Genomic DNA, 25,692 nt, shown 5'->3' with positions numbered 1-25,692 from the left:
TCGGTGTCATGTAAGTCATGTTTGGACTAACCCTATAGGCGTTACGATCTGACCTGTACTGGAATGTATTACAGCGGAGAATATCCAATCCACACTGTTTCCGTAAACATGGCACCTTACGTGATCACTTCAAGATGCCGCCTGGACTTTCTGGACTGTATATATAGAGAGCATAAAATAAGCACAACATCATCGTCACAATGCATTCAATGTATGTTTGTGCAATATAGACACAGAGGACAGCGGGTATAAATCTTTATTATACAAGAGAGAGGGGAATAGAGTGTATATCTTTCATAAAAGTGAGTTTAGCAATTTCCATAAAGCAAATACAGCATCGTGAGATTAAGGGAAGAGCCACCTCACTCTTCCTAACTTTTTTGTTATTAAATTTAAAAAATGATTTAATGGCGTCATTTGTTCGCTATAAGATGACATGCTCAGATTCATCTCTTCCATGTATGACACTTGCCCCAATAGCTATAGATCTCTCCTCCCCCATGCAACGCAAAGGACAATTTTTTTTACAAGCGAAAAATAAACCTCACTGTATTTACACACAACTAGAAAAACAGTGTGTTACAGCCCCTAAAATACAATAGCATCATCCGAGGAATTTCCATTTCACTCTAAAATATTTGAAAATATTTGCCCCTCTTCAGTGACGTAATAATAATGTATGTTAAACGACCGATGTACATTTATTAACGTGTCATAGCGAAACATCTCTCACAAATTCAGTCATTTCTCTCTTACAGTAAAATGCTCCTACACAAGCTCAAATGCGCATTACGTTGTTAGTTTAAAAATATGTTAATATCAACTAACATTCCTATGGAGTCGTGTGAATTATATATGGCGATGTAGCGGTATTTTCTACAAGTGCACCATTGAGTGACAATTTCACATCGATTGTGTATTTATCAAGTCGCACTTTAGCGCTTTTATCATGGACGCACTTTTGCAACCGCGCGTAAAATTCCCCTGCAGATTATGTTCTATGACAGCGTGTATAATTAATATTTCTTTAAAAAATAAAAATCATAGCATTTACATTAGGCTGAATAGTAATATTCTCTCCCTGCCGCTTTTTACTTTTTTAAGCTGCTCAACTGTACAGTGACGAGTCATCGCGAACTCATGCATGGAAGAAGGAGTGGGAGAAATAACTATAAAGTAAACCTACATCATACATCGCTTTATGTGTGCGAATCACGTGCAAAACGAGGGTTAAAAAGTATTTCTTTTTTAAAAATCACAAGTGTTTTTGAAAGGCAAGAAAAAGTGTATTGGGGGAGAACAAGCCGAGTGGATGCGAAGCCTCGCACGCAGCGTGCAGCTCGGCGGCCAGCCAGCGTTCACTTTCACTAATCAAACTCTTACTTCCCACCTCTCTTAATTCCATATTTTCTATTCCTGATCATTACTTTCCTCTTTTTCTCGCCCTTCCTTGTATCTATCCATCCTCCCTCCCTCCTCTTCCTCCCTCCTCCTTGCCCTCCCTCCGCCGTCTCTCCTCTGCTGAATCTTATTGATCCACAAGGCGGCTAATTAGCCCTTCCCTTCGTGCCTGTGTAATGAAGCACATGCGCACTGAATTAATCACAGCCATTTTTTTCTCGCAGGAAACTAATTAGCAGGAATAAAGATCCAAAGAGTTTTTTCTTCCCCCAATCATCAGATCTCACTTTCACCTCTTCCTCGCGCGCCTCCAACTCCGGACTCGGCTGCTTTGCATCCAAATTATTTTTGATATTGCCTTTAACAACTAATAGCTACCTACTTGCGCCCCTTTTCCAGCCAAGCACTCGGCAACAACAATGATCTTTCTTTTTTTTCGGCCACCCCCGAGCGCAAACTGACCGAAATGGGACTCTTCTCGCCTTGATGGGATCTTTAGCTCCATCGTCTCGCTACTGGATTAAAACGCGATCATCACAAAGCGGCAAATTGTAAGTTTCAACTTTGTCTCCTTTTTTTGTGTTGTTGGTGCTGCGCGATCCTATTCTCTCTCTCAGCTTCTTTCCTCCTCCGTGGCGGTGGACTTGTAGCGGATCTGGTCCCCCCCTTTTAAAAACTCACAATCTGGGTGCAAGAAAGGCTCTTTTCATGCAAGTTTCGGGCTTTATTCGAGATTTTTGGCTGCCTCGAAGGCGTTGTGTCGTTACCTGCGTTCACATCAGCGCTCGTCCTCTCCTCTTCGTCCGCGGACGAGAACAAGCGGATCATTCGAGACGAAGAAAAAGAAGCGCTTTTAAAGCAGATTCGGGCTTTTTGGATGGGACGGGGACGTGCGTGGAGGGGTCGTGGATGTCGAGAGACGTGTTTCGGGATTTGCAGGGATCTGACAGCAGCGCCTCGTCACGGAGCGCTCCCGGGGAAGGAGCTCCAAGTCCAGCCTGTTGGCTCCGCGTTGGTCCGGCGACTCTTTCGCGGATCTCGCAGCTCTCGCTTTTCGCATATTGTACAAAAACATTTAGAAGCATGACCGTCCGAAGAAAGGGCTTTGGGATTGTGGTTTAGGAGATCCTTTCCCCTGGAATCTTTTTTTTTTTTTTTTTTTTTTAGCCCTCCGCTCCGAGTCACGGCCACTCTCCCCCCCTCGGCTTCATCCCATGCACCTAAGCTCGGCTCGGCTCGGCTCCTTCACTCGGTCCCGGCTCTTTGCTTCTTTCGAGCCTTGTATTTTTTTTTAAGTCAATTCTCAGCCGTTCCCAGACCAAGTCCCGTGCAAATCGATCGGGCGTGAGTGTGCGTGCGCGCGTGCGCGTGACGTGCAAGTGCGTGCGTGCGGGCTATGAAAAAAGGGAGCCCGGGGTTCTCCTTCATGACAGCAGCGGATCAGGCGGGACCTCCAGCCAAGCAACCCTGCAAAGTGCATGCTGGCTCTCAGGCAACACGGGGCTGCGGCTGGTTCTCCTGCACGCACTACAAGCACTTAACTGCAGACCTCCAAGAGGACTGGAATACATGCATTGGCCCATTCCTATGATAGAAACTTGACATTGTGCAAGTCACATTTTTAAGGCACGTAGCACGCATGATGAGATCGGACTTTTTGGAGGAACAGGCCAAAGATGTGCAACACAGAATGCGTATCAGTATCTTAACATCCCCAAAATGTGCATTTTTTTTCCAAGTCAGTTTTGGTTGTCAAAGGGGAGGCAAGAGGAGGATTTGTTAGCAGTGGCTCGGCTGTTTTACACAGAGGGAGTGAGGATGGTGTGTGTTCGAGGTGGGGGTGTAGGTCAGACAGCAAGAAACAAGGGGAACAAGGGTCACCGAGCGAGTGCACAGATAAAAAAGCAAGGAGAGGAAACCCCCTCGCCAAACAGCCGTGGGACTATGTCAGGGCTTGGGGGTGGTGGGGGGAAGTGTGTGTGTGTGTGGGGGGGGGCGGGGGGGTGGGGGGGGGGGTTCGTGCGTAGAGAAACAGGGTGATGTTTTTTTGGCTGAGGGGGAAGAGCATAACACACTGGTCAGTAGCAATATGTAAGAATGCCTGTAGTTGAGGTAAGAAGTGAAAATAATAGTGCTGTAAAAGGTGTTAATGTATATTGCAATGAGGAGGAAAAAAGTAGATGGTGGGGGTCCGAGGGTGTTTTAGGGGTGGTAGGGGTCATATAGCCATGGGTCATAGAGGAGGAAGCAGGGGAAGAGGTCAGCTAAACACATCCCTACCTCTCAGAGTGGAGAGAAGCAGCCACATTGAGATTGAAAGCCATGTTTATTGCTCTTATTTTTTTCCGTATCATTAGTTGAAATCAGTCATGCTTATGTAAGTCTGCGATTTTTGCATGTCGGCAGATTTTTGTACATTTGGACAGCAGTGATGCGAGCGTGAAAAGCACGCATGTAGATTTCAAGTGATCAGCCTTCCTCCCCTGTCACGCCAACACTCTTCTTCCTCTTCGTGCTCCTCCTCCTCCTCGTCCTCCTCGTCTCCCTTTTTCTGTTACAAAACAGACACAGGGAAATATTTACCTCAGCCGTATTTTCTGTCTCGCATCTTTGTCATATTGTCAGTAGATTATAAACCCTGTAAGGTCTACCGGTCTAGTTTTGTAGAATGATAGGTTGAGCGTGTGTGTCTGTGTGTGTTTACGTGAGAGAGAGAAAGTGCGTGTGTGTGTGTGTGTTTTGTCAATTGCCGAGTTGCAAGGAGTTAAATATGACACAATGGCTTTGATGACATTTATGAAAAAAATAATTGAAAATGTACCATTTGAATTTTTACACGTAAGACTCGGTGGTGTGGCGTTATTGACATCATAAGTGTTATGTCTAGAATATGTTTTGCATTTTTCAATAATGAAATGTAATTTTATTTTTTATGCTAAAATTACACTTCTGGGTTATTATTTTTAATTATTTTATTTAATGCAATTTAAATTGAATCAGATTTTTTTTAACAAATGTCATTTTGCTTTATAAATTGTTAATCATGAATAAAATATTTTTCTGTAAAGATAAAGATATATATAGATTAATTAAAAAATGCATTTTTGCATATGCTGAATAAACATGATTTGTAATGAGTTAAGTGAATGCACTGCATGTCTGTGCCTTTGCCGTTGTGAGCATTTGTCAATTTTAAGCATTTTCATGTGAGCAGACGCTAGCGCAACGATGAAGCTTTTTATTTTGTGTTCTTTCACATCTCGGCATATTTGTGCATTTGGCGAGCGTACAAACACTAGCGGAGACTATAGATAGGCTTGCGGTAGTATGGCGGTAGCACCGAGCCAAGGGAGGTCGCCGCCTCCGGCAGTGGTAACCCCTTCCCTCCCTTTCTTTCCCTTTTCCCTCCCTCCCTCCCTCGCTGGCTATCTGCTCCTCAGTGTGTCTCCGAATACTGTAGCTCCCTCCTTACCACCCACCTTCCTGTTGGCGGGCACTGGACCAGCAGGGGAGCTCGCTGACATGTCCCTGGTCACAGGGAGTCCTCTTTGGTTGAGCACTAGGATAATGGGGGCTTGTACCGAATGATAATTAAATGGCACCAATATGTGAAATTGGTAAAAATGCCAAATAGAGGTTTCGTTGTCACACCACTAATGTTGCCTGTTGTGTGGATATATGTTCAATAAAGAAGGCACATGTGCGTGTGAGTGAAGAGGGCGCCGTAGACTCAGCCGACCGTTTGAATCTGACCCGTGCTTTTGAATATACAAGGCCATATGCGTTAGAAAGACCAGTTCTTCCAGTTGTCCTGCAGCTGAGGCGGCACGGCGCAACGCGACGCGTCGTACTATCATAAAGAGAGATGGCGGTGGGCAGGACCTCTGCTCAGCAGCAGGGTGGAGGTAGGAGGAGGATAAAGGAGGGTGGGATGACATGACTGCCGTGCTCTCAGGTGTGTGTCTGTGTGTGTGTTCTCTGCTGTATTCTCAATGGCAGTGTCCAAACAGGCTTCACTTCCCCTTCGGCTTTTCTCTCCGATTCCTCCCTGTCTCCTCTTTTTCTTCTCCTTACTTTGTCAGTGACATCGTTATATAAGCAAGTCTGGCAGAGTTTTTCTGTGGGTTGCTATCATGTTAACAATCATGGTTAAATCACCACAGGACACCTAGATTTACGACTCTAAAGCAGGGTGTTTGTGCAGCTGCATTAAGACTGCTTTGTATTATTTTAAACATGAACCATATTTGTCCAGAATGATGCCTCGCTAGATTTTCCCCTATTTATGTATTTTATTCTCCTGTTGTATTTAAAAATATATAATCTTGTGTTTCTATGCAGATGAATCAGTTGACCTACAATGACGTGGTATGCTCACATTATTCACGAGTCACTGTCTGTGAGGATTGCAAATTTGAAATACCCTCGCAGACGATGACACAGTGATATGTCTCATGAATTTGTACAAATCTGTATTCCTATTGTTAAAAAAATAAATAAATAAATAAATCTGACTCTGGAGGGGACTAGAATCTTAATCCCGCTTTGTCAGTTTTACACGGTTGACTGTCAGGAGCAGAGCCATGTGATCCATACCTGCTCAGAAGTGGCAGCGTAGTACAGAAAGAGTGTGTGTGTGTGTGTCGTAGTCTGTGTGCAGAAAAGCAGCGACATCCTATTTTGGGCCGCAGCAGCTAGCATGGAGTGTTGCGGGATGGGAGATAGGACAGATTGGCATCATTAGACGACACGATTACACACCAGGCTAAGAACCGGGCTCCGAGGGCTGCATTAAGAAAAAAAAAAAAAAACGGACCATAGCCACACGGCATAAACCCACCCCTCCCTTGGACCCTGGAGGCCAGCATTCCACCCTCCGCGCTGGCGCTTATCATCACAAAGGACAGAATGCATAAAATATGGAGGACGCTTAGACAGGTCGGCTTTCTCTCGCCGTACTGAGCCCTGGAACAATACATGGGCCCCTCTGGCCTGTGACTCTGACGACACATACGCTGTCTTTTTATCCTCCCCTATTCCTTTGTCATCCTCTTCCTCTTCCTTTATGTTACTGTTCTCTGCAGAGTGATAACCGCACGGGCATTGTTTATCAGTGCCTGGGAAATCTGTGTTGTGTAACCAAAGTGTACATGAACTATTTCACATACACTATGTATTTCTATTTTTAAATAGCTGTATTTTTTCAATATTATCCTATTATACTCTTCACTTAGCCCTTTACTGACCTTATCTTTTGTTTGGGGTTATAAATAGCTAAATACCGTTTGGTGGTTTGCAATTCAAGCAATCACGGTGTCACTTTTTATTTATTTATTTATTTGTTTTGCCTCATCACTAATTTACAGCGAGGTCACCTAGCCACTGCCAACACACTGCCAGTAGGAGTAAATGCAATATGTGTTTTTATACTTTGCTTGTATAGAGCTGCTTTTGAAGGTTGTATGAATGTGAAAGAGATATGAACAATGTACTGCACTACTGCCACGTACTGTACTCACTATTTATTGATGTTTTACTAAAAATAGCTGTTAAATTGATCTAGGGTTTTTGTGTCTTGTTTGAGATCATATTTTGATGATTTTGCAACTACTCTGTCATTCCTTAATTTTTAGTAAATTCTTCACTTCTCTGTGAGCTGCACTCTCGCATTATTTTGTTACAAATTTTTCATGTTTGTCTCTCTATGCATGCCCGCGATAGCCGAGATGTCGGAATGTAGTGTTCGGATGTGCCGGACCTGAGGTCTGTGGCACTTCCTCTCTGTGTACTTTACATCTTATCCTCCTTGGGATTACGGCGAGAAGAAAAGAAAAGAGCCAATGCTGGAGCGCCCTCTTGCTCTTACACCCTTTTCCTCATTTTTCACCATTCACGCGCACAATCAAATCCTGACAAAAAGTGTAATTCACTTGCAAATGTGCAGTAGCCATGTCCATGCTGGATGTGAGGGGGAATGAGAGGGAGAAGTGAAGCGAGCGAGGGAGTCAGGGAAGGAGGGGCCGGGATGCAAAGACATAAAGAGCACACGGCGGCGTGTTTCACTGAGAGAAGGGGCTAAAGTGAAGCTACCGGCTGCCTCTTTCTGGTCAGGAAACAAAACTCCATCCGCCCCTTGATAGATTCATAGGAGCTTGGCGCACAGCTATTGTTTTTTTTCTTTTCTCTTAAACAAATCTTCCATACCGTGTATGAGAACCACCATATGCTAGATGTATACAATTTCCTATTTGTCATCTCCCGTGCCCCGGGGCGACTGTCAGGGCAGCACTAAAGGGGTTAAAGAGCAGGGCTAGCTCTGGTTTTTCTCTGCGGCCCTCTTTGCCATTGTTGCGGTGGAATTGAGCTTGGTGTACCTCACTTGACCACAGCACAAGCAATAAAATGGCCTCTAAGTGCTGTAGCCTACATATAGTGCAGAACCATGGTGTCTGTTCCATTCTATATCTATATCTCTTATGTAATCTATATGTATAGGGTTTCTTTTTTGTTTGCACTTTGACGGACACCTGTGTGGAATGTTTCGGGGGAGTCCGTGGATGTTTTCACTATTTGTATACCTTTCCCATCTGATGCACTATACAGTAGGCTGTTCCGCCATGTGCGACTGACTATTGCTATTTAGCAGGCAACTTGCAGTTTGTAGTTACATGCAATATTTGGAATTTTGGTTCTAAATGACTTTTTTGTCATACACTTATCAGAAATATTTTATAGTATGAATCAAGGTCATACTAATTACCTCATAGGGCAGATTACTGAACTCCAAAACAATTTTTTCCATATATTTGCATTCAACCGAAGGATTATATTTTATTATGTGTGCCAAATGCAATGCAAATTTTAAGGCTGCTGCCGTCTCCAACGTTACATTTCTATCTGGCGGCTGTTATATTATTTTATGCTTGTGTTCACTTGATTCTTGTGACAATAATGATGCAAATATCATGAATAATTTAGTTTTTCAGGTTTGAGAATGTACGATATCAACGCACCGTGTCGACGGCGCCGCGTTTGATTGCAGAGATGATTGTTTATAGCCCACCGTCGCAGACGTCGTAATTAAAAAGAAGATATACTCTCCGTGTCTGCCGCCATGCTGGCTTGTCAAATAAGCATATAGTAGTGAGCATGTCAGTGGATTTATGAAAGATATCTGAATTATAAATGTCACTGTCTCAATGATGTGTAAACCTTTTATGCCGGGTGTAGCACACCCTGTGTTAAATGTTACTCCGAGCTATAATCAAACCAATATTCACCTACAATGCCGCAGTGCAATCTTCGGCAAACATTGCCATTGCCTTCTGTGGGGTGGTCTGCTAAAAAGTGTAGCTTTTGTCCCCTATGCACTTGACGTTTACAGTTTGGAAAAATCCTGTTGCCATATATCTCTGGCCTTGTAAAAGCTACAGCCAGTTTCCTTGAATTCCATTGCCTTGGGTATATTATAGTAGATTGTGCTTTGAGGGACAGGGATATGCTAAATCACTAGTTCTACCATGTTTTAAAACATTAGTGTGTCAAATAATTTACAGAAAGGCCATTAATCTATTCTAGCCCCCCCCCCCCCCAAAAAAAAATAAAACATGTTATGCATTTGTTAACAAGTAAACCACAACAATATAACCACACTATATTTTTATTTATTAAAACATACAGTAATGACAATAGACCGTAAGTAATTCAACCACTTACGCCACATTTTTGCATCAATTCAATAGACATGCTGCTGGTCCTTCTGGGGTGTGCACCGTGGCCACCTGGGGGCAGTATAATAGACACACAGCGTCTCAGTGAGCTGCAGTATTAATCTTTCGTCACAGAAAATAAGCAATATATTGATGTGAGTAATTTATTTTATGTCTAACGACGATCGTATCTCAAATAGTGTGATTTGTGTCGTTTGCACTAGTATAGTGTTTTTACCACTACATACTATATGTGCCCACAACAAATGCGGTGTCTGGTCTACCCTACTGTAAATGAACAAACATAGGGACCTTGGTGTCTCATAATAAATTGATTCAAGTGAAGGCTCCCACAAAGAACAATAAAATATGTGCCTACATGGGGGAATGCAGTGTCTCCTAGCAAAAATTATATTTTACTGTATGCGTCTATAGTTTCACTGCAGTTTTTTTTTTACACGTGGCGCTTTACCTTTTCTAGCAGCATATCACATTTGCTATTTTGTATCCAGTGGCCCGTAGCGGGGACATTGCTGTGTGATTTATATATTTAACATGGAGAACCGCTGTGACTGCTTTCTTTTCATTCAGATATGCAATCACACAGAGCAGAGATTGGGCCTAGGTGGTCCACAGGGAATGGGTCAGGTCCCTTGGGGATACAGCGGAGCCAGACGGCCGTGACAGACAGGTGACCTCGGCCTTGTGATGTCGTTTACATCGTCTGGTCGCCATGGCATCCATTTGTCTTAATGAAAGAAGATGGAGAGGCGAACTACGTTTTGCAGCTATTCACATTTTGCAATTTAGGAATGTTCACATTATTTCAGATGATGGGTCTGAGAGTGACTGATATCACTGGTATGCTGAAATTGTTTTGTTAAACGGTGAAAGAAAACAGCCAGGCCATGTAAAGAAGTTATCTTGGGCTAACAGTTAGAATCTAAACAGATACAGATGTTTACACCGCACTAACGCACAGCGTTTCCCCTCCATACACACATTGACAAAGTCAGACACATCCTTTGTTTAAAATAAGTTGATTTTGGCATGCATCGGTACAGATCGACTCAAGGTGCGTAACTCTATGCGGAGAAGAGCAGCAAAATGGGCCCCTCTCACTCTCTCATCGCTTGCTTTGTGCTGCGACCAGGTGTTTCCTCATGTCGGATCTTGCTCCCATGTCACATGTCACGGTGAGTGATGTGTTTCTAGTATTAGTCTGAACATTTTTTGTAGCCTAGAATGCATTGTCGGAAATTCTGAATTGAGGATAAAGGCATTGACAGTTTGCAATTCGTTTATCTTGCACGTGCATGTCTCAAAGAAGTGTGGGATCAGTTCGGGTAGACCGTTCAGTTACCCTTGAGTCCTTTATTAGAATGCTCTTAAATTTCAGAAAGGGCCCTTTTGATTGACTACTCCCCAGTGTACAAAACAAGGCAGGCTTAGAAGAATTGACCTCAAACACTTTCGGTATGAAGGAGAACAGATTGTGGTCCAAACCGTGTGACCTTTGACCTGCAGAAAGTCCACAGAAAGTCTTCCCGGAGAGCTGCAAATTCCATTTCTGTAGGTGTATTGGCAGCATGTCCCAATATTTTTGTCCATCAAGCTTTGTTTACACTATAGATGATATGACTTTAGAGGAAGTGCTGCAAAGAGCGAAGCATTGGTCAGGGACAGGAAAGGGGGGGTTTGCAGACACAAGTCCCATCACTTCCTTCCTTTATATTGGCCTTCTTTTTTTTTTTTTTTAACGAATCATCATTGTCAGAATAACATTAGGCAGAAAGGGAAGTGTAGGACTGAGGATGAATTTCCATCAAAACAGTTTAAAAAAAAAAGACCTTAAGCTTTTCGAGTATGTAAAACGTGACAGCGTGTCTGTTATCAAGCCCCGTGTAAAGCAACCTTGTGTAAATGTGGCCTATCTCGTTAATCAGCTCAGAGTGTTTTGCCAAAACTGCAGTTCTCATCTCACCATGTGACAGGCAACCTAAAACAAGGCTGTATGTTTTGACCCTGATCTGGAGAAAACAGTCATTTCTCACACGTTGCGAACCTGCTGCTTCCTCAGGACATCTCTGTGCACGGTCACGTGCGCATATGCCCGCATGCATGTTTGTCCTGTGTGCTATATCTGTATGCGTTGTTTCCTCTCTTCCCAAATCGTGTGGAGGCAAACAGCAACGCGACACCTGCAGCCCTTGTGCCCGTAGAGTCCTGCGGTTAGGGTGAGATCTGCTCAGTATCACGCGACTCTATGGGTCTTTAACAGGAAGCAAGGGGGGGACTTGCTGTTTCACAATCTTTCGAGAAACGAGAAGCAAGTAGTACACAGCCTGCGGTGTGTGATTCGCTTTGGGTGATGCATGCAAGCATTTCCTTGGGTGCGATCACAGGGCGAGTATGGTACTGCCTTGAGATAAGAGTCACTTAAACTCGCTTTGGCTTGCGAGTGCAGACCTGAGATATGAGCACTGTATGGTGGAAGTGAACTCAGCTCAACTCACTTTCACAATGGGCAGCGCTTTGGCAAATAGTGACAAATTCTTCCAAAAAGAGGCTTGGAGCTGTTTATTCCCACCGCCAGTTAAAGTTTACTGTCAAACTAAACTTGGGAATTACGCCATTTGCAATAAAAAAAAACCCACATAGCTTTACCCATATTGAGTGCTATTCTTCCTCATCGATATACACATTACAACATTTGTTGTTTTCTTAGCAAAGGCTAAAATGGAACGACGGCATTTTATTTCAGTGGGAAAACCTGATTTGATATACAAGTATTTTTTACGCAACAACTTCAACTCGTATCCAGGACCTCTGTGATAAGTGGACCCCGGAGGCCTGCTGGAGGCGGTGGAGGTGTGGTGATTTTTGGCATGGCTTGTGTCAGCGCGTTTAGTGTTTACTGTGAGGGCATTTATATGCAAATGGTGAACAAGCCATTGGGATGGCTAATTACAGTGGGGCCTTTGTGTGTGCCAGCCTGTCACAAGCTGGCAGTTTGCGAGCACGCCGGTCCCGGACTTCCCCTGCTTGTTTACTCATTGTCTTTCCTTATTACCCCCTCATTGACACGCCCCTTCTTGTGTGGCCCACTTGTTTGCTCGCATGCTCGCTCCTCCCCCTGTGATGTTCGAGTTTATGTAGTAGATTTTAAAGACCAGCAATATGGCCTTGTTCACTTCCTCTTTCATCAGGTGGGCCCGGCACTGCTTTGACACCGCAAGCCTATCCGCCAGACTACGCAACGTGCGTTCAGCCTCGCAGTATCAGTCCTATAGCTGATGTGCCGCTAATTTTGTGGGTTTATAAAAATGCATTTAGGTCAGGTACTAATGCTATGCAAATCTATGAGCAGGCGGAAGCAAATATTAACTTGTAGAGTCACTGATATTCAAAGGATGGGGACAAAGGTACGTCTCCCTCATCTGTCATATGTGAGGGTTTATATTCCTTCTCTGAGTCAGTCAGAACAGCATGAAGCCCTTCCTAAAGAGCCCCCCCCCCCCCCCCCCCCCACACACACACATAATTCCATAGAACTGCGGGGTGTCTGTTCCTGCAGCCTAACGGTAACTATTTGTAGCAACGAAACCACAGATGCATGTTTGTGTTAAAAGGGTTTCGTGATTAAAGATGATTCTTGTGAATTTTGCAAATGGAGAAGATGCAGTAAATAAGCCGCCCGTGTATGTGCACTCACACATTGCGCATCATCTGATCATGTGATCAAGGAGCAAAGACGGGGGCAAAGACAGGCCAGGTTGTCTCCTGTTCAAAAAGCTCAAATTGAAAAGCAGCACCTTAAATCAATATTTTCTTCTTTTCTTCCTCTCGCTCCGATTTGATTCCTCTCACAATTCTCACGTGTTTTTCAACAACTTCTTCTCATTGTATGCTTTGTTGTTAGTGCCCTTTTGTAGTACAAAATCTGGACTGAATATACAACCGTATCAAACCGGCTCGGCAAGATTCTTATGGAATTATTTGCCTTGTGCTAAAACAAAGAAATAGAAAAGAGTGCAAACTTCTGGCTTTGTGTTCCCGCTCCACTTCCCTTAAGTGAAGTGCCATTTCTTTTTCTGTAGCTTTGTAGCGTCCTTCTCTTTGTGCGACACAAAACCTACCCACAAATCGGGTGCTAATCGTGAACTGTTATATTTTGAGCCACGTTTCCAAGTGTTTCAAGCAGAAAATTTCAGGTAACTCCTTACAGTATAATTCGAAACAGTATAACGTGAAGTGGCGTGTGTTTCTACAGCTGGGCGTGTGTAGGCGGGATGGTGATAGCTGTGTCATAGTGTGACATCATTCAGTATTGTTTGAATTCCAGAGTCGCAAGTTGTAAAGATACTGAAACAACAGATTTATGGTATGCTGCTATTCCACTCGTCTATTAGGTTAGTAATTACAGTTGTACACTGCTTAAAATTGTTGGTCATATATAATAATACATTTACATTGTTTAGAGGCTACGTAGTTAGTTGCTAAGTGCTCGACTCCACTCATCCACTAGCGATAATATTGATTAATTGCTTCATCATGCGCAACTGGTGAAGGACGTTTGCTTGTAACACAATCAAAATCCACTTCTATTTGGAGATTTGTTTAAATGTTCAACTTTTTCAAGTCTGTTGCCCTTTCAATGTTTTGATCATGTTGTTCAGGACACATGTGTTATCAGGACAACTCTACACAAAGCTTGAGGTACCGCACTGCTACTTTTGGTACGCAATGAAAGGGAAGGAAAAACTGTGAATCAGTTTTGCTGGTGCCATTTTAAATTTGGGACAAATGAAACAAAAAAATTCCAACAAGACACAATTGTAGCACTTGGTCGTAAAGGCTCTCTCGGGGCGCTACGCTGGCCAATGAAGCTTGAAGAAAGGCTGAGTGTGAGGGAACAGCTGCTCCTTGCTGTCTCTGCTTCTGAACGTGGCCTGCCTGACAGTAGCCAGGCATAAATACGAGGAAAGGGGACCAGGCAGGCCATACGCTAGCTCTTCTCTGTGCTCCACAGTAGAAAAAAAGAGACGTTTTTCCCCAGCTCATTCACTTCAACCTTCATCGCATATACTCTGCTCTTCAGCCTTCAGCATGGAATCATCACTTGCTTGATTTCTCTTGTCTTTTTCCCCCCCTACGCTTTCATGAGATGTTTTAGTCAAATTGTCACAATTAGTCTGTCAATCTGGCTCTCCTTTTTTTTCTGAAACTTCCCTTTTTCTCTCAAAATGTTGCTGTGAGCCCGGCCTTCCTGACAGCTCCTCTCTTGTCTCCCCATTTCCTCCCCACATTTCTCGCCTTCTTTTCTGTCTTTTGCGGCCATGTTCAAATCCTAACAGAGCAGAGAAAGGCATTCAGCGCCATAATCCCGGCTGCCTCCATCAGGAATGCTAATACTTGTGATTGTGTGACCTGCCGAAGGCCGGCAACATCTGCAGCGGCCTATGGCGAGCCCCCGCCCTGCCCCCTGCCTTTGAGCGCTCACTCACAGCCATTATTTGATTGTTTCACTTCACGCCTGTGACTGGGCACAGCAGTTAACCCTGTAATGCTCACAGCGGCAAGCTGCGGAGCTGAACAGAAGGCCGGAGAGCAGCATACTGCGGAGGGGTGTTTGGCTTTCAAGACAAGAGCTTTCCCATGACAGGCCTCCCTGACTGCCCATCTGGACCCCTACCCTTGGACTGTTTATGTATGCATTCCATCAGTGGTCACAGCGTTTATGTGTCTGTGAGCGTTCGTGTTGTCTAAGATGAAAGTTGCGCCACCTCACGCATAATTGCAGGAATTATGCCCCGTATATGCACACGCAAGACGTTCTTTCCACGAGTAGGCCTTTTTTTGTCAGAGGAACCAAGAAAAGAAAATGTGTTCTTGGGATCTTAAGGGATGCTGGTGTTTTCACCCCTCTAGCAGGTATCACGCTTGAAAGGAATGACTGTTGGGATAGTGTAAGTTTCCAGAAAGATGAATTACTGGAGAGGCAGAACTGACAAAGTGAATCTATGTCAAGATGGAGTGCTGCTGATTGAATTACCTTTCTCCTCAGTCTTGGCTGGACGCCTGTTTTCAAGCTATAGCCGACCATGAACGAGTATACAGACTATGTTGGATTTGTCCGCGCTTCATCCACATCTAAATATTAGGCAATTAAAACGCTGACATCCCTCCCTTGTTTCAACACCTTGACATGCACATACTGTGTTGATATTGAGGAAGTGCTTTTCACTATTGTTGCATGGATGGAACTCACTGCATTACCATGGCAATGTAAAATTATTTCGGAGTTTGACAGGATTCACACCTCAGTCAGAACATACTTTGCAAACAAAATGCTGTTGATGTATGAGGTGGTTAATGGTCTCCTGTAGTCAAATTAGATGTTGTGAAGTGATTGTTTATTCATGTACTATATTGATATACTCATGTGGCCTTAAATGAGGAAGTCACACCTCATTTTGAACCGAGAATGTATGATTTAGCTCTCAGTGCCACACATGTCACTGGGTTCACTAAGTACGCAGGTTTTCGCAAGCGGATTCTTTTGGTTGGATGCCGGCAATGTTGGCCATCGAATTTGAACTAAACACAGTATGAATGTAATTACAAATAACTATGCAAAATATTTTATTTTTTATTTTTCATGATTTACCAGATTTTTGTACTCATCTACTAACTTGGCGGGGTGTGTGGGTAAATGATTACAGCAAGAAATATTTATTTATTTGATCAGGGGATAGGGTGACTGGCCATGATTAACACTCCAAAAAACTTTCCACATTACAAGAAATGCCTGTAATACATATACGTATGTCATTTGAACCGAACGTTGACACATGTAGCTTAATTAAAGTCCGTACAGGACTTTATAACAGTCTTCACTTCAACTCCACCCTTCTAATGTTCCCTGTTAATACAAACTGTATATGAGTCATAGGCAAATATTGCTGGGCCAGTTGAATCATTGCATGGATTAATGAAATATCGCCTCAGTATTTTGTAGGGACAAACTTCCTGTTACACATTAGTCACAACCAGTACAACACAGAGGTCTATAATCAATATGTACTGTAATCCTGTTTTGTATTTATCCATCCGTTGAAGATACATTGTCTTTTTTTATACCGAATATAAATATTTGATTCAAATAACTGCAGATTAGAGAGCGCCCCCTTTTATGTCTGTTTACAGATGTGCTTCAGGTTTTTCAAGAAGGTTTAAAAGGATCGGGCTCTGCAGAGCCAAATTGGATCTGGGTATGTAAATACTGCTCTGATGTTTAATGAGAAACAAAGTTAGCTAATTATAGCAGCTCTGAGAAACATGAGGAGGACAGTGGGAAATGTTTCCATCACTCCCTGGCTCTATAGATTACTGCCTAATTGCCTCAATCGAATCAGGCGGAGACATTAGCCAGAGAGGCAGAGTGGGAGAAACACAAGGATAGGACTGATTACACGGATCCGTCGGTGGCTCTTAATCCAGAAGAGGACCCTCAAGTCAAGCTCTCCGGCCTTGCGTGAGCCTCCATGTCCTTGATGAACCCCGTAAGTCCCCCCTTGGACGGAGCTGAAGGTGAGCATAGCGCCGTGCTCTATTCGTCTCACCACGCAACCAGCTGCACAGGTGATTAATACAGCGGTACGGAAGTTCTCCACCTATAATTACATGTAATTCTGACATGTTTATGCCTGATGTTAGCAGACAGCTCCTCCACTAATGACAAAGTAGTTCGGGACATCCTCCAAAACATTTGTTCCTGCAGTGTTTTCCGTCATTATTATTATTGTATGTTACGCTTCTAAGTGGCGGTTGGGAAACATGCAAAGCTCTTCTCACCTGTAGTTTCATGCCCTGGACAGCTAATGTTCTATTTTTGTTACGTGTCCACTTCTGGAATGTAAACGCACTGATGGCATAATACCAAAGAATGTCTTGAGTTTGAATAACAAGCCTTGCTTTGGCTGGTAAATATGTGGCCTGGATATGTTTTGTATACAGTGTGGGGGCAAAAGAAGATCCATAGAATCAGTTTCATCCTCAGGCCAATATCGAGGTCAGCTGTCCAAAATGATCTCGTGTTAAGAAATCAGCAAGTCAGCAGGGTCAGCAGAGAAATGACGACACTCTCAAACTGTGATAACGCTGCCCTCTTTTCCCCTTCCTCTGCATGGGAACAGCACAGTTCTTTGGCCTGAACTGTGCTTGTGCCCTTCACTCTGAAGCCCACTGGTACCACCTTTATTATCCCCGGTGAGCCCCACTCTGAAACCAGTTGAAGACGGTTAGGATTAACTGGATCTTTACACTTCAGATGGTCGGGAGCGCTGTAGCTACTCCTAATCTTTTTTCGTCCCAAGCAAATATCTGGATGATTCAAAATAGCCGTTGCCTAGATGTTGTGGTGGCTGCATGAGCAGTCCTTTACTCGTGTTTTTCAGAAAAAAATGGATGAAATTGGGAAAAGCCGTGTAGGAATCTTCATACGAGAAGTAGACTTATTCTTTTAGGGAAAAGTAAACGGATCACGATCGGAAGTGAGTATTCTCAGTATTCTTATTGAGTGAAAACCCTCAAATTTTCTATACAATAATATCTTGTATATCTAGGACCTTTTACTGTAATGTTCGTCCTCATTTACATGAAGCTTCGCCCTTTTTGATGCTCTACCGTGTAACCTGACTCGCCAACAGTTGCCATGTCAGCTGTCCAGCCTTAATTGCTGACGTATAATCAGCACAGCTCCACCCTGCGTCCCCGTTCCCGCCTAAATATCAGACACATTTGACCTGGCAATCTCACTTTCCCACCCGAGACTACTTTCTGTCTGACACCCCTTCTTCCCTTGCGCATGTTCCCATAATTTATGGCTGCCGGTCCTTGATCAATTGATAGCAGGGAATCCTTTGGTAAATAGAGTTTTAGACACATTGCCAATAGACCTGGGCTATTGATTGGAGTGTAAATTAAAAACTTAATCAGGTCTCCGAGATAAGATTTATCTCCGCCCCAAGCAAATTGGAGGGCTGACATGGAGAGGTAAAGGCAGGCCGGTGGGCAGACAGGCACTACCCCCCCCCCCTTTGGTGGGTGCCAATAGTAGGGAAAATCTGGCTTCTTACCACCTTATTGGCTTCACCACTAGTGGCACACTTGCTGCTCGTTGAGTAGACCATAAAGCGCTCATCTGTAGTGTTGACTAGGCTGATGAAGTCTTCAACGAAACTAAGACTGGCTTGGATAAGTATAAGGTGCATCTTGAACATATTTATCCCCTGTCATATTGAACCATGATACACTTTTAGCATGGCTCATCCAAATAGGAAGTCGTTTTATTTCTTTATCGTTTTCTTCTGTTCAGCACTTTGTCTTGTTCATCCTTGTCAATATCCTCTCCCTTCTCTCCCATATTGAATGTGTTTAATCACTTGTGTTCATTGCAGCCTGTGATGAAATATGTAAATCATTACAACCAGCTTTTATTCCTTCAATAATATTCCCATATTGTTGAGCTCATTTTACGCCACAGTAAATTCATGCAACACACACACATTCACACACACATGCAGGCAGTGTTGTCTATATTCTATATGTATTAAGACAATCCCCGGGATTGCACATTGATCAGGACGTATAGATTTTTGCCGTAATTGCTGAGGGAAATGTTCGCGTCTCGCCTCTTCGTCATTATTAATATTGGGAAATGGCTACATATTTTGAATGTCTCTGAGTGGGATATTGTTTTTAATGCATTCCACCGAATACAAAGGCACACACATATGCTTTCTTTCCATTTTGTAGATAAGATGCTGCTAGGATCCGGCTAAAGGTACCGCACACGAATATGACTGGAACTTTCAGTTGGTAATTAAAATATACATTTCTCCTTGTAATCAAGGCTTGTATTGGGCTCCTCTGAGGGATTAAAGGACCTTTAGCTGCTTTTTATTATCTCTGCTTCTAGTAGTCCTCAGAAGTCATAGAAATGGCATTGACCCACAGTAAATTGCAAACAGTGGAGAATGGTAAGCACATACAACACGTAGACAACTATTGGGCATTATACAAAAAAGGAAAGAAAATATGTGGAGGTCAGAGGACATTGATATTGGACCTAAGAGAGGTCTTGCTGACCCTCAATGTCAGAGCTGAGGTCAGGCCTGTCAAGTTATTTGTCATCAAACTCGTACACTCGCGCTCCTCCAAACTGTTCCTTCAGAACACTTTCCAAAAATTGTTAGTTAAACGAGAGATTAATGACAGTATTTGTGATGCTGACTGGTTAATTAAATTATTAAAATGTCTGAATATTTGTCCTATCATGCAGATAAAAATTAATCAATTTTTTGGAGCTGTCTTAAAGTTCTCCTAAGAAATCCATTGAGTAACAACAAAATGGTGACCAACCTTTTTTTTGGTTGCGGGGGAGGATGAGACCATCAGTAATAGGCTGTTTGCCTGATAAGCTCTGAAAATACTCGTTTAGTTAGTGAAAGTGCAGAGGGATCCTAGCCAGATAAACCCGCTGTTTCCTTCTGTAATACCCAACAGCTAAAATCAATAGTTGGGATAATTCTCCTGCTCGTCGTCCAGTCTCTTTTATCTGCAGCCTACCTCACCCTATGTACATGGAGCTGGTGCTTTGGTAGTAGGCGTCCTACCCACATTTTTTTGTAAAGTACTACTAAAGTTATATATAGTTATTATACTCAAATCAATCAAAAATAGTCAAAGGGGTAAGGTCCAGTACAGAAATGCAGTAATGTCATGGTGACTCCAAATACTTAGTGTATCTATCTATCTACTGTAGGAACTGTTGTTTTTGGTTTATTTTTGTCTTTGGTATTCTGGCCCACAATAGTGACCACGCACAGTATAAGAAATTTTCTTCAATTTTCTTTCTCGCTATACTTCTACAAGACACAGTTTCTTCTGCCAAATAAACCGCTTAATGTGTAAGGGTCACATGGACGCCTCAGTCTGAGTTCACAAGAAGCTGAATTCAGTGTCCTTTTATTGGTTTAAGGGTGAACATAAAACAGAGTCCATCTCTTGGCATTCACCTCAGGTGTGTATAAATCTGCTGAATGGAAGTGGCTGTCGGCACTAACTCTGTCCTGCTCAGAGTGCTGTGCTCTGTCAACACAAGCTCAATGTTCTGACACTTGCGTTGATTTGTCTTTTGAATACATCACGGGTTGCACCCACCGGCAAGAACAGGTTGAAGGTGCTCAGATTGGATGACCTTTGGGAACATAACCAGTTCAGTACACTTGGCCACTTCCTTTTGTGAAGCCTTATCACATCAAAGGAGTAAAACAATTTCCCGCGAGTCAGGGAAGTTAGACAAGTTCTTTTTGTGTCTGTTGCTACCATTACCCTGTTGTTGAAATAGACTCTCAGGTGCTAGTAAGCCGGGTGTTTAGCCTGCAACGCCGTTACCTAAAGTGCACTGTATTAAAAAGCAGTCAGGACCTCGGATCACAGTATATCACGAGGCAGAGGCGGTGATAAGGCCCACTGCCTGGCTGCAGATCAATGAAGGTTACTGACATCATATCACAAAGTGAAAGCAAGTGCTCCACCCCAAACTATTCATCAGTGGCAGATCCGAGAGGGAGAGACTTTTCTCTACCATGTTGTAGCATTTTTCTCTAATATCGGGTATGACTCCTCCCAGAAGACCACTTGGCCCAGGTGTCACCCTTTCTGATATTCTTTTAGTTTTTCCCAAGTGATGAGTTTGTGTAGAATCATAACCAGCTATGCCAACGCCAGGATCTTAATTTCCAGATTCTTCGAAGCAGTACAAATATCTCTGTGTCTGTCTATAATGTCTTATCATTGGGAATTGTAGAGAGGAACTACTATACGAGGTGTCCAAGGCTACTGTTTTGAATTCTTCCCAGGTGACGTGTTGTGGGCACGTACCACTGGGTACAGAACCCGGGGACGCTGGAAAGACTATGTTTCTCTTCTGGAACTGAAGGCCACCGGGCCGCTAAAACGTGTTACTTCTTTGCAACGTCATACACTGCAGGAATAAAAAGCACCTTGTTCACATCTTGTAATAAACAGTCACATGCCAAGAGGAAGTAAAATACAATTGTGTATTACCGTCATTGTACTCCCGTGTTTTCTTTTCACATTTCTCTGAATTCATTAGCAGGTTACACAGGTAATGCTGGTGAGATGTCACAATGATCATATCAGGGTTTCCCAATCGCAATGCGGGAATGTGACGTAGACTGTGCTACTTGGTTGCTTTAGTTCCACCTAAGGCGCAACATGCCTAGACAGCTTTCAGCTGTTGTATGACAACATCAGCATTGAGCCAAACACAAAAGGTGGCCTCAACTGCTGTAGCCCTGTTTTTTCTTGTCATGTTCTTTTTCTCCTCCCTGCAGCTTCATGGCTTTATTGCATTATATATCATAAAGCCCCTCCCCTACCCTCACTTATGTCTGCATTAGTACAGTAATATTGAGCTGTGTGTACACACAAATGCACGTTTGCGCGTCCCTGCGCAGGAGATCATGCTTACAGGTACTCTATGAGTTCCATTTATCAGCTGCCTGGGGCACAATGTGGAGGATCTCCCCCAATGGGTTTGTGTGTAACTGCTCTGTCAATACAACCTTGTCAAGGCAGGGAGAGTTTGTTGGTGTGTGTGTGTTTGTGTGTGTAGAGAACGAGGGGGCGTTTACGCCAATGCACTAGAGCCACGTTATTGAGCAGCCAATAGCTATTTGCTTCTTGAGGTGGCAGGTGGAAAAAGGAAGGAAGTGAGGAAGGAAGGAAGCATGTGGCTCACTGCTGCTACTAACGCTCACCGAGCCACGGGGCTCAAACTTGACACTGGCACTGTGTAGATGCGGAGCAGGTTGTCCTCTTCTGGCTCCCGGTCTTTGCAGGCCCAGGGTGTGCGCGCAGCCTGCGGCTGCCGTAAAACCCCGCTTCCTCTCTGGAATCTCTGTGTTGACAGAGCCCATATGAATGCTGGGACAGCTTCCAAGCTGCAAAAGGGTCGTCACATGTACACAGTCACACATGGAGTGTGAGAGTCAGGGTGAGGGTTTCAGTTCAAATGTTTAAGGGCTGTTTTAACCTTTGTGAAGGTGATTTCTGATCCTCTTCCAGCCCCTTTAAAAGAAAAAAATCTGTTTTTGTGTGTTCACCTTCTCCTCTTATCATTTGTTTTCTTATGCCGTCATGCGAAAATACCCCCGTAGAGTGGACCGTGCATATCTGTGTGTTAGTGTTTTGTGTATCCTGTCTGAACTTGTCCCATGTACCTGAGTCACAGACGGATTAGTTAACCCACACGGCACTTTGGTGTGTGCCAATCCTGACACAGCTGGCCTTTAACAAAGACAGGCGGTAGAAATAAAGGAAATGGTGAATAACTACGACATAAACCATTTATTTAATCAGATATTGTGACCAATAGAAGCTCCCTTTTCACAACTGCGGTGTATGTTGTGCTGAAGTGAAATGTCAGTTCTGCTAAAAGTAAGCGGCGGCGCTACATGTCCCGCTGCTACGGTGCAGCTGTCCAAACAAAGAGAGGCGAGGGAAAAAAAAGAAGAAGAAAAACACATTATATCAACATTTAACAACAGTTGCTCTGTAATCTGGTATTACTTCCACAAGCAAAGGAGGAGCCAAGATGAACTTGGATACTGTTGTGCCAGAAGGAAGCCAAGTGCTTTGGGGAGGTTAACTAGAGATGTGAAGGTCTACGGACTCATCTTAATCCACAAGGCTTGTACTTAATCACTTTTGATGTGCATGCGAACATAAGTGGCTTCAACATTCCAACATTGGCCACTCCAAGTTCAGAGGACCGGGGCAAAGGAAGGGCGGGTGTTATACGAGCGCCTTCTGCCTATTGGCTAAACAGCCTCGGGCCAAGGGAATATCCAGAACCTATTTTCTTGACGTCTTTTAAATGTCCTCTCCCTTTCTTTTCGCTGGCCTTATGTGCCCTCACCATTTATTACGCGTCCATTTGCATGCTCCTCTGCGTATGTACACCGTGGAAGATGGCATCCCATTAAGGGAATTTCCAGCAAAAAGACAGAAGTTGAACAGAGAAGGATCTGTCCCCCGGAACTGTGGTGGGTGGCATCTATGTGAACATTCTTCTTTGTGCGTGATTTCTGCCCACAGTGACTCTGTGTGTCCCTCTGGCTCAGGCTGTGATATATTGCTGCCTGGTGGCGCATACAACTTCCATATGAAGTTTGACAACTCCCATTTGCCTCGACTTCACTGAACCTCTTGTGTCGGTTTAAGAGGAAACACTTGTCCCAACTAATGTGTGCCATCTTTTGTAGACTGCATTTGAAGGCATACTTTTGGGATGCTCTCTAAAGTCAGGCACATGCTGTGCTCTGATTCTGGCTCACCTCCATATTGTTCTAATTTTAGCACTGATAACATTCGATTTTAAGTCAATTAATTTATTTGAAATCACAAATGTCACCATCACAAAGCCTTTATAAACGTTGGAGGTATATGTCTTTAATAACATCTCGATATTTCTGTCATGTCTAACTAAACTATCCACCCATTTATTTTCTATACTGCTTGTCTTCATTTTGGGCTGTGGATGAGATGAAGGTATAACTCAGCTAAGTTTGAGCTAGATTTGGAGTACATAGACTATCCTGAGCAGCAAGACCCAATTCTTATGAAATTGTGGTTTCTTGTTTTGTGGTTCTCACCAAACTTTACCTCAGCACCATCACTGGCACCCTTTATGTGTTCAACTTTTTGTCTGCTGGACTTTGGCAGTCACGCCGAATTGGGTTTGTACTAAGTCTATCAAAAATGCACGTTTCATGCAAAAAAATATGCTTCTTGCTTTCAAGCATTAAGTGGGACCTAAATAACTGGTGGCTTTTGCAGCATGGCAAAGCAGACCCAATACATTCACAGTTTATTGAACACAATAAACTTTTTGGTGACTGTGTAAGGGAATTATGAAAAGTGCAATGCTATAGTGCCACGTCACGTAACGGAGTATTATCAATTGATAAGTCATGAGAATTGGCACACAGGCCTGCACACAATTTCCTAGCACGAGGAAACTTGACTAGCGGGAGATTTCCTGCCAAAGCTTTGGCGCGAAATGCAGGCGTTGCATTCGTCTCTTCCTGTTTTGTCCATGTGTGTGTTGTCTAGTGGTTCAGGTGTGGTTACTGTTGCCAGAAGATCTTCGGGCCCGCGGCAATAAACAACAGAGCAGGCAGGAGGCCAGATGCAACACTACAAACTTTAAACCTCTCCCTGCGCTAATCCCTGGCTGCGCTGGTAACTCTCTCTCTCTCTCTTTTTTTCCTTTACTCATTCTTTCACCTCTTTCTTGGTCTCTCTCTTTATCGCTTCACCCACTGCTTTGCCTTTTTTTTTTCTCTCTTTCTCTCCTTCAGTCCTGCTCTGCTTTTAAGTGAAGTCAGTGTACTGACCTCTAAATAAAGGCTGGAACACTACAGCTGTTACCAACTTCAAACAGCCACTGGCTCAGAGTGGAGCCTGTGCGGGTGTTAGGGGGAGAAATAATGTGCCTATTAAAACTAACTTAGAGCCCTCTTTGCTCTCTAAAGGCTTTTAAGATCACACCAACTCAAGCTTGCCACTACCTTCGACTACACTGTGACACAGCCACAGCAGTCAGTCCAGACACGATTGTAATAAAAACCCAGACAGACAAAATTATGTCCATTTTGAATTGTATGAATATGATTTCTTGGTCTAGGACAGTCACGTCCGCTCCCTCCCATCAGACCCCTGTTTCATCATTTAACTTGATGTCATGTAATGGTTCCACGTGCAGAACCTCTGAGAGCCACAAATCATTGGAGCGGTTTGTTCTCCGCTCCAACCTGCTCCGTTATATTTCTTTTTCCTGGCACACAGATAATCATAACGCTCAGTTCACTGGTGCACGATAAACATTTAAATCAGCCTAATATGTACTGGTCGTAGCTGTTATTAGCTTGCTCCAGATCAGTGGAAAAAGTTAACCTCTGTATCATGGAAGAATTTGGGCTGACAAATTCCAGGTCTTGTTCCCCATGAATCATCCACCTCGAGCCCACATTAATAGAACTTGTAAAAATGGAAGTTGTCTGCTGTCCAAACACTCACTGAATGTCTTTGTGATAGAAAGACTCACCAGAACCAAAATGGAAAGCACCAGGATTAGTCACCCCACGCCTATGTTTGTTGTCTATTATTATAAAGACGAGAGCTTACTGCCCTTTTATTCAGCTGATGTGTTTTCTATGTTGGTTTCAGTAAAGACGCATACTGGGCAAAAGAATTAGGACACCCTTACATTGTTCACCGACTTCTACCACAAACGCAACTGTTTGCCAAAAGTTTACGAAATGTGTTCTATTTGCCCACTTTTGAATGACCGGCATAGAGTTAAAGGTCCTCTGTATGTAAAACAAGATTAGACTGGCCAGTATGTTGAAAAGAACATTTCACAGGTCTTCCACTAATCATAACAACTACAATTACTTGTGTAGAAATGTGTCCTTAGGTGAACCAA

The 25,692-nt window shown here is 43.4% G+C and overlaps 1 protein-coding gene across 4 annotated transcripts in view; it reads left to right on the top strand.

Moving 5' to 3' along the window:
* The first annotated feature begins 1,214 nt into the window (after positions 1–1,214).
* The window catches only part of zfhx3b (zinc finger homeobox 3b), a 129,337-nt gene continuing 104,859 nt past the window's right edge, over positions 1,215–25,692 (top strand). For 3 of the 4 annotated variants that reach the window (XM_061275661.1, XM_061275657.1, XM_061275658.1), the window contains exon 1: positions 1,216–1,952. The gene's annotated coding sequence lies outside the window, so the exon portion shown is untranslated. Of the gene's footprint in view, positions 1,953–25,692 lie in introns of all 4 variants that reach the window. The other variant, XM_061275660.1, reaches the window with a different exon arrangement.

This window comes from Syngnathus typhle, linkage group LG4 (genome assembly GCF_033458585.1).
Source record: "Syngnathus typhle isolate RoL2023-S1 ecotype Sweden linkage group LG4, RoL_Styp_1.0, whole genome shotgun sequence".
Lineage (NCBI taxonomy): Eukaryota > Metazoa > Chordata > Actinopteri > Syngnathiformes > Syngnathidae > Syngnathus > Syngnathus typhle.
Note: the sequence above shows the minus strand (reverse complement) of the source record. Positions and strands in the feature narration are given on the sequence as shown.